We start from the raw sequence: 14,291 nt of genomic DNA, 5'->3' as shown, positions 1-14,291 counted from the left end.
ACCAAACAAGTAACCCAGATTAGCCAAGTAGTTTTCCACTGCCGAACCGGATGCCGAAATCCGGGAAAAGAGACCAAGACTTCCTGTGTGCCTTGACTTCAAAATTTAAGTATAAGGATATGTTACTTGGAAAAGGAGTTTTCATTTATGTTTCTACAGAAAATGAAAAGCTGAGGATTTCTTCCAGGCTTCTGTGGTTTGATGAACCAAGACCCCCGGAAGCAGTGGACCAGGTGTTCCAAAATCTAAAACAGCTAAGATAACACAGCTTTACAGACCACGAAAATAAGGACTTATACAGGTTTCTGAGTTTTGTCATGATACCCATTGAATGAACAGCACCCCCTTCCAGCACGAAGCAGTTTGGAATGAGCAACGTCCTAATTCCCATCTTGCTTATAAATCTTTGTTTTCATTTAAATGGATTGTTTATAATTGGTTAATGATCACAACCAATCTCTTTTTAATGGTAAAAAGGGGAATTATGGTATGGGTATGGTTTTTCATTTATTGATACAAATTCAAGGTCAATTTTATGATGTGTATATTTCTCCTCTTGATTAAGTATTGTGCTTATACTGATCTTTTAAAGCATAATGCATAATTCAATACAGATTATAGATAGTTACTTATAATAGTCAGAATTTATAGTTAGGTAAGTTAGGTTTTCTAGATATACAGAAATATATTTGAGATAGATAAACAGTCTTCAAACCTCTCAAAGACCTTCAAAAAATGGCATTTAAAATGGTTTAGGGTTTTTCTTGACAATGAGAAATGTCTGCTCCTGGCAGCACCAATTACGTCTGAGAGGAAGATGGGCATTGAAGAAACTTGTTATGGAGTTTGCTTTCAACATGGCAAGATTAGCCATTTGGGCAAGAAACTGCTCTTGCCTGTACTGCTTGACTGTTGTTGTATAAACTGGACATGCAGGACCCACAGAAAAGTGACTGCTGAACTCAGTCTTACAGGGTTCCTGCTTCATGGAAGAGTCTACCAGACTTTCTGAAGGACACAGAAAAATGACTGACAGACTGCCAATGCAGATGGACAGTTTGAAATTTCCTGCTTTGCTGAGAAGTGTTCCAGACACATTGTTGCCTATGGGCTGAAGATGGATGCCCCAACGTTACAGAGGAACTTCAGGTGAGTGTCCAGGCAGTAAGATATCTCTGTCAATCCTAGTGTTTATATATTATCCTTCTGTGGTCTTTGGTAGAGTTGAAGACAGATAGCTATAATTATAGTTTTCCTTAGTTATGATAAGAGATAAGCTACATATAGGACTTTGGACTCACAAGAATGAGATAGATGATATTTTCTTTAAATCTTGCTAAATGTTAATAGACAAAATGTTGTAACTGTGTTCTTACTTGATAACTGTTCTGTTATATATAATTTGACTATGCTAAAGTTAAGACCTTTCTTTATATTTAAACAGAAAAGAGGAGATGTTGGGGAAGTCCTGTGCATTTGTCAATAAAGCACTATCTGGCCAATAGGGAATCTAGATAGGTGGGACTAGAAGTCCAGGAGGACGCTGGGAAGGAGAAACACAGGAGTCTCAACATGTAACACCATGGGGTAGGAAGCCCGGAAACTTCTCCAGTAAGAGACATACTTAGATTAACAATTTTGGGGTAATTACTTAAGTTAGAGCTAGCCAGTAAGAAACAAGCAAGGCCAACAGCTTCATAATTAATATAGCCTCCTGTGTGTTTATTTGGGACTGATGCGGCTCTAGAACCATGCTGGCGGGAAGGCTTCTCTCAAAGAAAAAGCTTTTTTTTTAACATACAGGAAACACATCTCAATGTCAAAGACAGACATTACCTCAGAGTAAAGGGTTGGGAAAAGATTTTCCAATCAAATGGACTTAAGAGACAAGCTAATATGTAACAAATTAGACTTCAAACTTAAATCAGCCAAAAGAGATGAAAAAGGACATTTCATATTCATCACAGGAAAAGTCCATCAAGCTGAAGTCTTAATTCTGATAATCTATGCCCCAAATTCAAAGGCACCCATATTTGTAAAAGAAACATTACTAAAGCTGAAATCACACATAAAATCTCACACACTAGTATTTGGAAACTTCGACACTCCACTCTCACCATTGGACAGGAACTCCAGACAGAAACTTAACAAAGAAACATTAGAACTAACAGAAGTTATGACCCAATTGGGATTAACAGACATGTATAGAATATTCCATCCAAACACAAAAGAATATACATTCTTTTCAACACGACATGGAACCTTCTCTAAAATTGACCACATTATTGGAAACATAGCAAACCTCCACAGATGCACAAAAATTGGAATAAGCTCCTGTATCTTATCAGACCACCATACTTTAAAATTAAAATTCAACAACAACACAAATTGCAGCAACCCTACAAACTCATGGAAGTTAAACAATGCCCAATTGCACCATCCCTGGGTCAAGGAAGAAATAAAAAGAAATTAAGGACTTCCTAGAATTCAATGAGAAATAAACTTATGGGATACTTTAAAAGCAGTGCTAAGAGGAAAGTTTATAGCACTAAGTGCCCACATGAAGAAACTGGAGAATATTCACACTAGAGAACTAACAGCACAACTGAAAGCTCTAGAACAAAAAGAAGCAAACTCACCCAGGAGGAGTAGACACCAGGAAATAATCAAATTGAGGGCTGAAATCAACAAAGTATAAACCCGGAAAACACTGCAAAGAATCAATGAAACACAGAGTTGCTTCTTGAGAAAATCAACAAGATAGACAGATCCTTATCCAAACTAATAATGGTTTTCTATAGAAATTTTTCTGTTTTTCTGGTGGGTCTTTGTCTGTTCTGTTATATTTCATTCCTGCTTTCATGTTATGTGTTTTGTATTTTGTTTTGTCTTCTTCCACCTGCCTTAAGACATCAATTTACCACTCATGCCAGGTCTTCCTTCTAGTTTCATGACAGGATCCACACTCATACTCACATATGCATATGTCTAAAAATAGAAATATGAGATAAACACATAACAGAAATACGCAATATTTGTTTTTCTGAGCCTGGAAAAATTCACTGAATCAAACGGATCTAAGAAACAAGCTGATGTAGCTATCATAATATCTAACAAAATAGACTTTAAACTAAAATTAAGTAAAAGAGATGAAGAAGGTCATTTCATATTTGTCACAGGAAAAAATCCCTCACGATGATGTCTCAGTTCTGAACATCTATATCCCAAACATAAGGGGCATACATTTATAAGAATAACATTACTAAAATTTAAATCCAAGCAATAAAAAATGAATATTCACTAATCTTTAACAATCTTGTTTTCAATGTACTATAAGCAATTGTATGTAAACTACTGAAGATTCTTTATTATGTCCTGCAATATTTCATAATTATTCCAAGTGTTCATAGTTTTTCCTAACAAAAGGAATCACAACTACTGAAAAATAATATTGGATAACATGACAATGTTGTCAATATGGCTGAATCTGGAATTGCATATAAAACAAACTTCCAGACAAACCCTGTAGGAATTATCTTAACTAGGTCACACTATAGCCATGCCTCTAAGGTATTTTCTTGATTTGTAGAGAGATTCACCCTAAAACATAGATGGTGCTACGTATGGGCTTTGGTCTAGGTTTCATAAAAGATGTATTGCTAGTTGTGTATGGGTAATCATACAATCATTCACCTCTGGTCAGTTTTTCCTAACTGTGGACATAATTTGACCTTAAGCTTCAAGCTCTTATTGACTTTACTTCCCCACCAGGATGGACTGTAGCCTCAAGCTATATTTCAAAATAACCACTGACATTTTAAAAGATTGTGACATGGATGGTGTCCTGGCAAGATTTTGTTTTTTGCCAACATAACACAAGCTAGTGTCAACTGAAAATTCTGAAACTCATTTGGGACAGTGTTTCCATGAGATCCAACTGTAGGGCATTTTCTTATTTAGTAATTGATGCTGATGTGGGGGGTCAGACCATTGTAGGTGGTGCCATGTCTGGACTGGTGGTCCAAGGCTCTATAGCAATGAAGGGTGAGCAAGTCATGATGAACAATCCAGTAAGCAGTAAATTAGCTCATACCTCCAGATTCCTGCCTTGTGTGAGTTCTTTCTTTACTTCTTTCGATGATGGACTACAATATGGACACGTAAGCCTAAAAACCCTTTCCTTCCCAGCTTCCATTTGGTAATGACTTTTCATCACATAAATAAAAAATCCTAAGACACATAGATATAGATGATATGAAGGGGGAAATGAGGGAAAATGATGGGATTCTTTAATTGGGGAGTACATAGTGAGTTCAGTAAAGAATGGGGAGAGAAGAGGGATAAATAAAATTAAGAAGTTTGAAACTGAAATAGAGAACTATATTATCTTATGTTTGCCTAAAATTGTATTTAGTATACTGTAATCTCCATATTTCTCTCCTTCCCTCCCTTCCTTCCTCTCTCTCTCATGCTCACATGCAGGCACACACACACACACACACACACACACACACACACACACACACACACCACTCGAAGTGATGATGCTCCATCTACAAGAGCCAGTGATTATTCAGCAAAAACACTGGTATTTAGTCATAAGAAATCTGCTTTCAAGTTCTGGGCAAGTGGAGTCCAAATGTGTCACAGAACAGTATAGTCAATTGTTGTTGCAGCTGGTTGTCTTACAGAAGTTGAAGCTAATTGTCTCTTGCTGAAGACACCATAAACTTTGGACATAGGATTCTGAGGATTCATGCTGGATATGATGCAGAAACCTCTTTTCTGAGGAATTGCATCATAGTACAGAAAGGTGATGTGTAAACCACCAAGAGAGGAAAGTAATAAATCATTCTATGAGCCACTACACTAGCCAACATGGTGAGATACAAATAAATGTGCAATATTGGCACTTATATCTTTGCAGCAATCAATATCTATCTAACTGGACTTAAAGCCAGTTTAACAGGAAAGAAGTCATGCCTGGTACTAAAATCCTAGCCAGATAAACATAGCTTGTAAGGCTATAGATCATAGTGTAGAACCAACTACTCTGACTTTCCTAAAACAGTATGAAATCCAAGTGCTTTATAAATTATTATGCTGATAAACAATCAATATATCTAAGCACAACTCCTATACTTTGGTTTCAGGGAACTTCTTAGAAGGAATAGTGGAAAGATTGTAAGACCTAGAGGACCAGGATGTTTGCTGCACAATAATGTCTCTTGTATGTGACAGCGAAGCTGTACCTATAAACTCTCATCAAGATGTGTGCCTAAACCAGATATAAACACCCATTGACATCCCAAATGGGATAAGGGAAGTATCATCAGGTCCCACACTTGATAAAGAACTGCAAGCAATTATTCATTCCTCAGGATTGAGCTTCCTAAATAAGTATTCAAAACCAAGCACTGAGCCCTAAAATGTGTACAATAAAGTTACACAAAAATGACTCAGTAGATTGTATTATTGTATTTCTATGTTTATGTGTATGTGTATATATGTAATAATGACCAAAGAGAAAGAAGTCATGGATTTGAAAGGCAGTTGAGGGTATATGAGAAGAATAGGGAAAATGATGTGATATTTTCATAAATAAGTTGAACTGTGTTTTATATTGTGGCTATTATAGCAGCAGGACATGTCAAGAGCAAACAAGACAGAAAAGGACAGTTTGTGGTTTAATAGTGGTGTATATTTATTTGTCAAGTTGACAAAGGATCAATGGTGTTGGCTAGTTTTTTTTTATTTTGTTTTGTCAAATGACACAATATGAGAAGTGGGAACATAAATTGTGAAAATGCCTCCATCATATTTGCCTAAAGGCAAGCCTTGTGACATTTCCTTTATCAATGATTAATGTGGGAGGGCCTAAGTCATTGTGGGCAGTGCCACTCTTTGGAAGGTGGTCATGGGTTGCATAAAAAGACAAAAGGATCAAGTCAGTAAGGAGTGTTCCTTTATGGCTTCTGCTTCAATTACTGCTTCCAGGTCCTGCATTAAATTCCCTTTTGGATGAAATACAATATGTAAGTTGAAATAAACACATTCCTCAACATTTTGTTTGGTTCATGGTATTTATCTCAGGCATAGAAAGAAAACTAGGTCAGTTCCTGAGACCCAGACATGCTGCAGTACTTGTCAGCCTACCAGTAAGCAATTGTTAAATAAACCTGTCTGGGGTGAATTTCTAGACTTGGAAATGTGTTCTGTGATGGATTACACTAGTGAATACAAAGATTTCACATGTTAGTGAAAATCTCAATAGAAAATATAGAAAGTAGGTGCCTCAAATGAGGGCCTGACTCAAAATGGGCATGATAAAAAATGGGGGCTGTAGACCTAATGCCACATAGCTACTCTCATAGCATCAGCAGAGAGAAACAACACAAATACAGTGGGTACCACAGATGGCATACCGGGAGCACCAGAGGGACCCTCCTTTTGTGAAATCTACAGAGAAACCAAATCCTCATGTTATAGTCTATTAAGCAACTGAACAAACCCTACAATAATTTGTGTAATACAGATTACAGAATTATGTTGACAAAAATAATTTCTTGGCCTATTCTGGGGATATGACTTGCTTTATTGCTCTCTCAATGTGATAGCAGGAACTGCTTTCATGTAATAGACATTCTGTCTAATTTATGTCCTTCTAGTCAAGCCAGTTTTCCTCCACTCTCCCCATATCTTTACAGTGCCCACATGACCTTTCTTCTGTTATTACTGTGGGATAAATTCCCGAATCATATCTTCTAACATACCAATGCCATCCTCACTGCCTCCTCATGTGGAACTGATTAGGCAAACTGAGATTGTACATTATTTCTAAGTTTTATCCTTCTGGAAAGTTCACCAAGGGGATCTACTTAAGGTCATTCCACATAATAAAATGCTCTAATGTTCTGCTCCTGTCACATGCCTTTTAAAAATGTAGGATTAGGTGACACAGAAACCATTTTAGAGGATTAAGTAAATCCTACAAGAATCACTATGCTATCTTACATCTTTGCTTTCCCCAAAGGAGATTCTTTTAATTGTGTTGCAACTAATAACTTTGATATTTGGATGCATGGTTTGTGTCATCTAGTATCTTTAACTGGAGTTTTGAGATTCTAAATAATTGTTCTTCTTTGACAAGTTTTGACTGTTTTGAGGTGGCATAATTAAAGAAAGTTTTTACCTTATTAATTTTTCTTATTCCCTTCCTCTGTTACCAGTCTTATAACATGGTGGGCAGTTTCATATCTCTGGGCAGATGAAAATATTCTAATTTAGTGTGGGCCCAAGCATTGTGAAATTTTAAGTGAATGTATCCATGTTTTAGTTTTCCAACTTTATCAGGAAGGTGTTGAAATACATATTTCATGTATTTGATGAATACATCAAATAGTGAAGAGACCTTCCTTCAACTAAAAGCATCTAGCAGACATTTAGTAATGTACACATACACACATATACACAAGCAAACACACACATAAAGATGCACAAATACACACACACACAGACACCATTGTAAAATTTATAAAGTCTGGTTATTGATCCATTGTTATGGGAAAAGATGTCCTTACACTTAGGAAATGCATAATTAGATAAGTATAAAGAGCCATGGCTGTGTAGCTGACTTTAAACATTAAAAAAACAATACACATAGAGACAAAGAATAAGAAAGGGAATATAGAATAAAGTAATAGGGGTAAATATTAAAAAATGTGAATATGGATAACATACATTATTCATTGTAATATTTTGCTTATAATTTGTTTATAATAGTCCACTGCAAGTATAATTATTTCTGAATGAACAAAAATATTTTAAAATACTTCAGATATGCTGGAAAAAACTTAGTGATATTTAATTAGTCTCATGTAAGAAAGTAATATTTTAAGAGGCAAAATAGTGGATGTCCTTAAGAAAATCCGAGCCATTAGTACAAGGGAAAGCTCTTAAAATTACTGAGTTCAAGTATGTGAAATGGAGTATACTCTGTAAAGACTTTTAGTTGTTCCTAAAAACTGTTGCTTATGTTTTTTTGTAGCAGAAAATGGGATCCTAATCTAGATGCACAATCACAATTGGCACCAAGACAAAAATACAAAACAAAACAAAACAAAATATAGCTGCCAAACTGTCTACCTCAAAAAGATATTACGGCATATGTAAACAGTGCCAAAGGGGGCCCAAGGTCTTGTCAGCACCTTAGCTGCTCAAACAAAAGAGGAAAATTCTTTAGCCAAGCTCATGAGAAGTTGGTGAGACTCAAGCTCAAAGTAATCAATCTAAACTCCCTTGATTTTCCTCTAAGAAAGAGGGTGCAAAGGAGTATTAGAGGCAAGGTCAGTTTAAAAGACATTGAGAAGTCATAGATCTTCGTGGTGAAAATAGGAAATCTGAGCCAGACACCCAAGTGTCAGTGATAAGGAGGTTCCCCAGAGAGAGAGAGTCAGGCACAGAGGAGACAGGTGTGAAAGACTGAGTCCACTCATGAGTATAGGAGGAGAAGAAAATAATATGTCTTTAGAACATCACACTGTTATTTTAGATAACAACCAGGCAGAATATCCCAAATTAAAAATGTAAGTTTCAGCAAGATGCCTGCTGAAGCATAGTAGGAGCATACATCCTCACAGAAGCAGAGAGAGAGCCAAGAAATAAAGTAGACTCAACTGATGTGTGAGAAAAAGGCCACTTGTTTAGAGATCACAAGTTTATTTTGCCACTAGCAAGTGAATACTAGTCCTCTTGGCCAATGGTTCTTAACCTTCCTAATGCTGTGACACTTTAAAATAGTTTCTCATATTGTAGTGTCCCCAAACAGAAAATTTATTTGCATTGCTACATTGTAACTGTAATTTGTCTTCTGTTATGAATCATAATATAAATATCTGATATGCAGGTTATCTGATATGTGACCACTATGAAAGAGTCACTTGACATCCAAAGGAGTAGTGACCCATGGGTTGAGAACCAGTGCACTAGAGGAATAGCATTATATATATTCATACATTGATGATATTATTTCCTCCCTAATTTAACTTCTGCATATCCTCCCTATCTCCTTCTTAATCTCTCCTTTCCCTTTCTCTCTCTAAAATTTGAAATCATATCAAAAAACTGAAATAAAAAGAAAACATAGAAGAAAAATATAGTAAACAAAGTAGTACTGATACACATATAAACTCACAGAAACTGTGTCAGCACACACAAGACCTGCTCAAGTTAAAACCTGACAAAATCTCAGCACGGAGAAGGGGAAGTGGATGCAAAGTCCCATCCCTTACCAAGGAGCTATTTGCAATTGATACTTGTTGAGAAACAGATAATCAGTTTTCTCCAATAGAGAGTCACTGGGTATATCCACTACATTCCAGGGCAGGCCCCGTGCTCGATAGTTGTTGACTAGCCTAAAACATACTCCTTCTTATGTTCTTACGTGGGTATGTGCTTTTTGCTTTGTTTTGTTTTTGTAATTTTTTGTCTCATACATGAATTTATTGTTAGCTTATGTTGATATAGTAACAATATCTAACTCACCTGAAAAGCTGAGAGCCCAGTAGTTACTCAGTCTTTAATGCTGGATGCCTAAGCATTCAAGACAAACCCAGAGTAGCTATCAGTCACAGGAAAGCACAGCAAAATGGCAGATGCCAGATGCTCAGTCTGCAGGGTTGGTGTCTCAGCAATTTCAAACTCATTTTCTTTAGTCCACAAAAGTTTGGAAATGTTGGTTCTCCTATCATCACAGGAATCAACAGCAACAACAGTATAAATCAACTTGAGGTCTAAAGGGAAGATAAAGCAAGCAAAAAACAAATAACCTTCTTTTGCCTTTTTTTTGCTGTTGTTTGGTTGTTTTTTAAATCTGGACTGCTAGAAGATGCTACGTCTTCCCATGCCCATTTCAAGCAATCAAGGCAGTTCCTTAATTGAGGCTCCATACTCAGATGATTCTAATTTGTTTCAAAGTGGCATTAAAATTAACCAGTGTAGCAAGGAACCTGAGCAACCTCCCACCCCTTTTACAGACTTTCCCACAGAATAAAGTTATACTTGCTTGATGTGTAGTTTTCTATGAGACACTCTATATCTCTGAACAAAACTTTCTACAATCTTTAAAATCTATTTAGTGAATAAATGCCCTATATTCGTCGAAGGTGTGAATGGAAGGTTAAAAAAATCTGCTATATGTGGGAGGATTTGATTTCTCTCTTTCAAGTCCAGAAAGCTAGGTTTCTTGAAATGAAGTGTACTTACCACAGAAAAATTCTCTCAGTTACTCCCACCCCCATGTGAAGAGTTTCAGGCCTGGTTTAGCAGTTGTAGAAGAAATCCTATCTGATTCCAGCTCTTTAAGTCTGTGCTAAGGAAGGAGCCATGGAACAGAAACGTAGATATATTTGTATCCACAAGTTTAAGAGGTAGATTTCAACCCAAACTAGGAATACCCTTGAGACAGATCTATCTAGACATGGAGGGAACTGATCAGACAGTGGGACAATTACAAAGGAGTAAGTAGCAAATACCTGGAAGCTAAAAGCTATTAACCAGATATACATACAAATAGCCTGGCTTACATAGGCTCTGCTGAGTGGAAGGCTTGGTTTTCTTCTAGTTCTGCAATGAGTTCATGATATTGAGAAAATGTTAAGTAAGAAAAACCTAACACAAAGGCAGGATTGCATGATGATACCTATCCATTCTACTTTGATCTTTCCTTCTAAAAGAGACAGTTTGTGTCCCACTAATACACTATTTACAGAGATAGGAAAAATACTTTGTGTTTTTTATTTCGTTCAGATCTACTTGAAGGAATCTTCTACCTAAGAAGGAAATATCTCAGCGACTATCCATAAGGCTCAAATGTAAGGCTCAAATGAAAGAGCATTACAGCATTTTCTCCCACTGAGAAAACAGCCTATAAATGTTGACAGATCTTTCTGTAATTTATGGGGAGCAGGAATTATAAGTGAGCTGGCTTTGTTGTTCTGAAGTTACTGACATAAAATCTGATCATGCTAATCTTACCTGATCTTTTAGGAATTATCAGAAATAACATAGGCCCTTTACATTTTTGTATAGCTAGCTATTGATGGCTCTGAAAAGGGATTTGGAAGTTGATATTAATTGTGGGTGGAAATTGCAATGCCAACTATTCCTGAGAAACAGAGACAGCCTCTCCTCCATTGTCTTCTAGCTTTCTAGGCCATAGTCCCTGGCCCTGGCAGGCAGGCAACATGCAAGAGCCTTTTGTAAACATAACAAAGCTAATCTTAAGTGAAAATATCAAGAGGGTTTTGCCAACTTCCTCCCTCAAGGCAATGGGTGGTCACTGTAGAAAGTGGATAGTCACCATGACAACATTTTAATGACTAAACCCAGCAAGAGGAGCACACATAAGGCCCCCACAATGGATCCTGGGAAGAAATAGAATGGAAAATTTGAAGGAGTTTATAAGGACAGTCTTCAGTGTAAAAGAAGGCTGCCCTGGCCAGCAAGCTACATGCAGGACTCAATACCCACACCTTGAGTCCAGTCCCTGTGTTGTATAAAAGCTCCAATGCTACCTATTACACATAGAAAATAGACATTGCATTCTGTGAATTGGTATTCTTCCAGAGAACACAATGTACCCCAACAAGTATTCCTTTATCCCTGTAGGGATCTCAAAAGATTTGGTAACGATTAAATATCTAAAGCCCATTTCTCTGCTTTCAAGAGAAGTGAGACCAAAGCAATGGAAATTTGACTACAATGGGAGCTTTTCTTTTGCAACACCTTCATTGGTTAACAGAGACAGAAAAAGTTACAAGTCACCAGAAGGAAGACCCTTCTTAACTAGTCTCTTTTAGAAGAACCAGAATTTTCAAGAATGTTTGATATTTTTTTCAAAATTTATGCTTAGCTCATTGACCACACACTGACAGCTCGCAAACCAGCATAGGAAAGAACCAGGCCCCCTGAACACAGGTGTCATTTAGGAGACTTGGACATTTTATGGAGCCTCTGGTAGTGGAACAGTAATTATCCCTAGTGTACAAATAGACATTGGGAGCCCATTCCACATAGAGGGATACTCTTTCATCCTAGACATGCAGGGGAGGACCTAGGCCCTACCCCAAATTATGTGACAGACTTTGATGATCCCCAATGATAAGCCTCACCCTTTCTATAGAATAGAAGAGGGATAGTATGGGGGTCAGTGGGGACCATGGGAGCATGGAGGGAGAGGGAACTGGCATTGATATATAAAACAAGATTGTTCCTAATGTAAATAATATAAAAATAAAAACAATAACTCCTCACACTCCAGAAATATGAGAATACTGAAATTAAGATACTTCTAATTCCCCTTAGTATTTACCACCAACTCCTGACAATGACTTTTTAAAAATTATGAGGAAGTTTTAAAACCAAGCCAGATTCCAGGGTTGGTGGTGGCAAACACCTTTAATCCCAGCACTCAGGAGGCAGAGGCAGGCAGATCTCTGTGAGTTCAAGACCAGGCTGGTCTACAAGATCTAGTTCCAGGATAGCCTCCAAAGCCACAGAGAAGCCCTGTTTCGAAAAACCAAAAATATCCAAGTCAGATTCAAAGAATATTCCTAAAATAGCTCTGTGCAAACCTTCACATACAGATTTTCCATGCATTTATTTATTATATTTTAGTTGTGAGTGAAAACTTCCTTTCCTGCATTCACAATTGTTTTCTACTTGTTGCATTCACAATTGTTTTCTACTTGTCTTTCTTATTTTCTGTGTCATTTCTCTTGTTTCTTTGAAGCAAAGCCTTCAATCCTATGGAACTTCTCATGTATCTTGTAACTTACTGTATTCTCCGATATGTTTTGATATCGGTTCTACATGACAAATATTTCCCTTTCATCACTGCATGACCTCTTACTTACATTCTGAGACCAGTTTCAGTTTATTATTTTCCTAAGAATTTCTGTTTGAGTATCACCATTTCATTTTTCTTTGTTCTATTCTTTTTTTTTTTTTTTTTTTTTTTAATCATTTTTTATTTTAATTTTAAATAGCTTGTTTCACATGTCAATCCCAGTTCCCTCTCCCTCCCCTCCTCCCGCACTCCCCTTCCACCCTCCCTCCCACCCTATTGCCAAATCCCTCCACATAGGGGATGTCTAGAGTCTATCATTTCACTCTTGGTAGGGTCAAGGCACTCCCCTAAGAGTCCAGGCTGAGAGAGCATCTCTCTTTGTGCCATAGGCACATGAAGACAGATTGTATACCAGGGATAGACACTGATCCACAGCTCAGAGCCCCATAGGTTGCCCAGGCCTTCTCACTGACACTCACATTTGGGGGGTCCAGATCAGTCCCATTCTGGCCTCCCCACTGTCGGTCTTTGTTCTATTCTTATGTACTGAATTGACCTAGAGTTGGATTTAATTGTGTTTATAATACCTACTGAAGAGAACTAAACTGCCAAACAAATGTAGGAATTGACTTTGAGGGCTATCCTTAACTGAACCAAATTATAAACCATTACAGTAAGATTACTAAGCAAGTAATGTTCTCTAGTTGATGCTCCATGTTTATATTACATCTTGTATATAACAGTGATTCCTTGTCATTGTCATGTGGAAACCATGGATGAAAACTATCCTTGACACTATTAGTAATCTGAAGTAGTAGAAAATATATAGCAACCATGGTGAAGTAGATATATCTGAATATGTAAATATTTCTTGCTTTTACAAGGCTTGTTTCTTCAACTTTATAATGTAGCTAAATATCAAAAGGATACAATATTTATCAGTAGTCTAATCAAAAAATGAGGATTTATATGCTCAAATCTATAAAACATTGATGGAACAAGTTTTGAAAGCGTCTAGCAAATGGAAAGATACCTATAGCTTTGGATTATTAGGATGCCAAAAGCACTTTAAGTTTAAGTTATGTTTAGGTACAAAATAATTCCTATCAAATTCTGAGCGAATTTGTTTGAGGAAAGAAAGCATTGCACTGGGCATGGTGGTACACACCTTTAATCCCAGCACTCAGAAGGCAGAGGCAGGCAGGTTGCTAAATTCTAGGCCAGCTTGGAGTGAATTCTCAGATAGGTGGGCTACACAAAGAAACTCTGTCTTGAAAAACCAAGACAGACAGAAAGAAGAAAGACAGAAAAGAAAATTAAACCCCAAATTCCCAAGGAATTTCAAGAATCTAAGTAGCAAAAATAATCTTTAAAAAGGAAGAAGGAGATTTGGGTTCATATTTCTAATTTTAAAACATAGCATAAAACTACATTAATCAATAAT

The sequence above is a fragment of the Mesocricetus auratus genome, unplaced genomic scaffold (assembly GCF_017639785.1).
Source record: "Mesocricetus auratus isolate SY011 unplaced genomic scaffold, BCM_Maur_2.0 Super-Scaffold_100003, whole genome shotgun sequence".
Taxonomy (NCBI): Eukaryota; Metazoa; Chordata; class Mammalia; order Rodentia; family Cricetidae; genus Mesocricetus; species Mesocricetus auratus.
The sequence above is the reverse complement of the archived record's forward strand: the minus strand, read 5'-3'. Positions refer to the sequence as shown.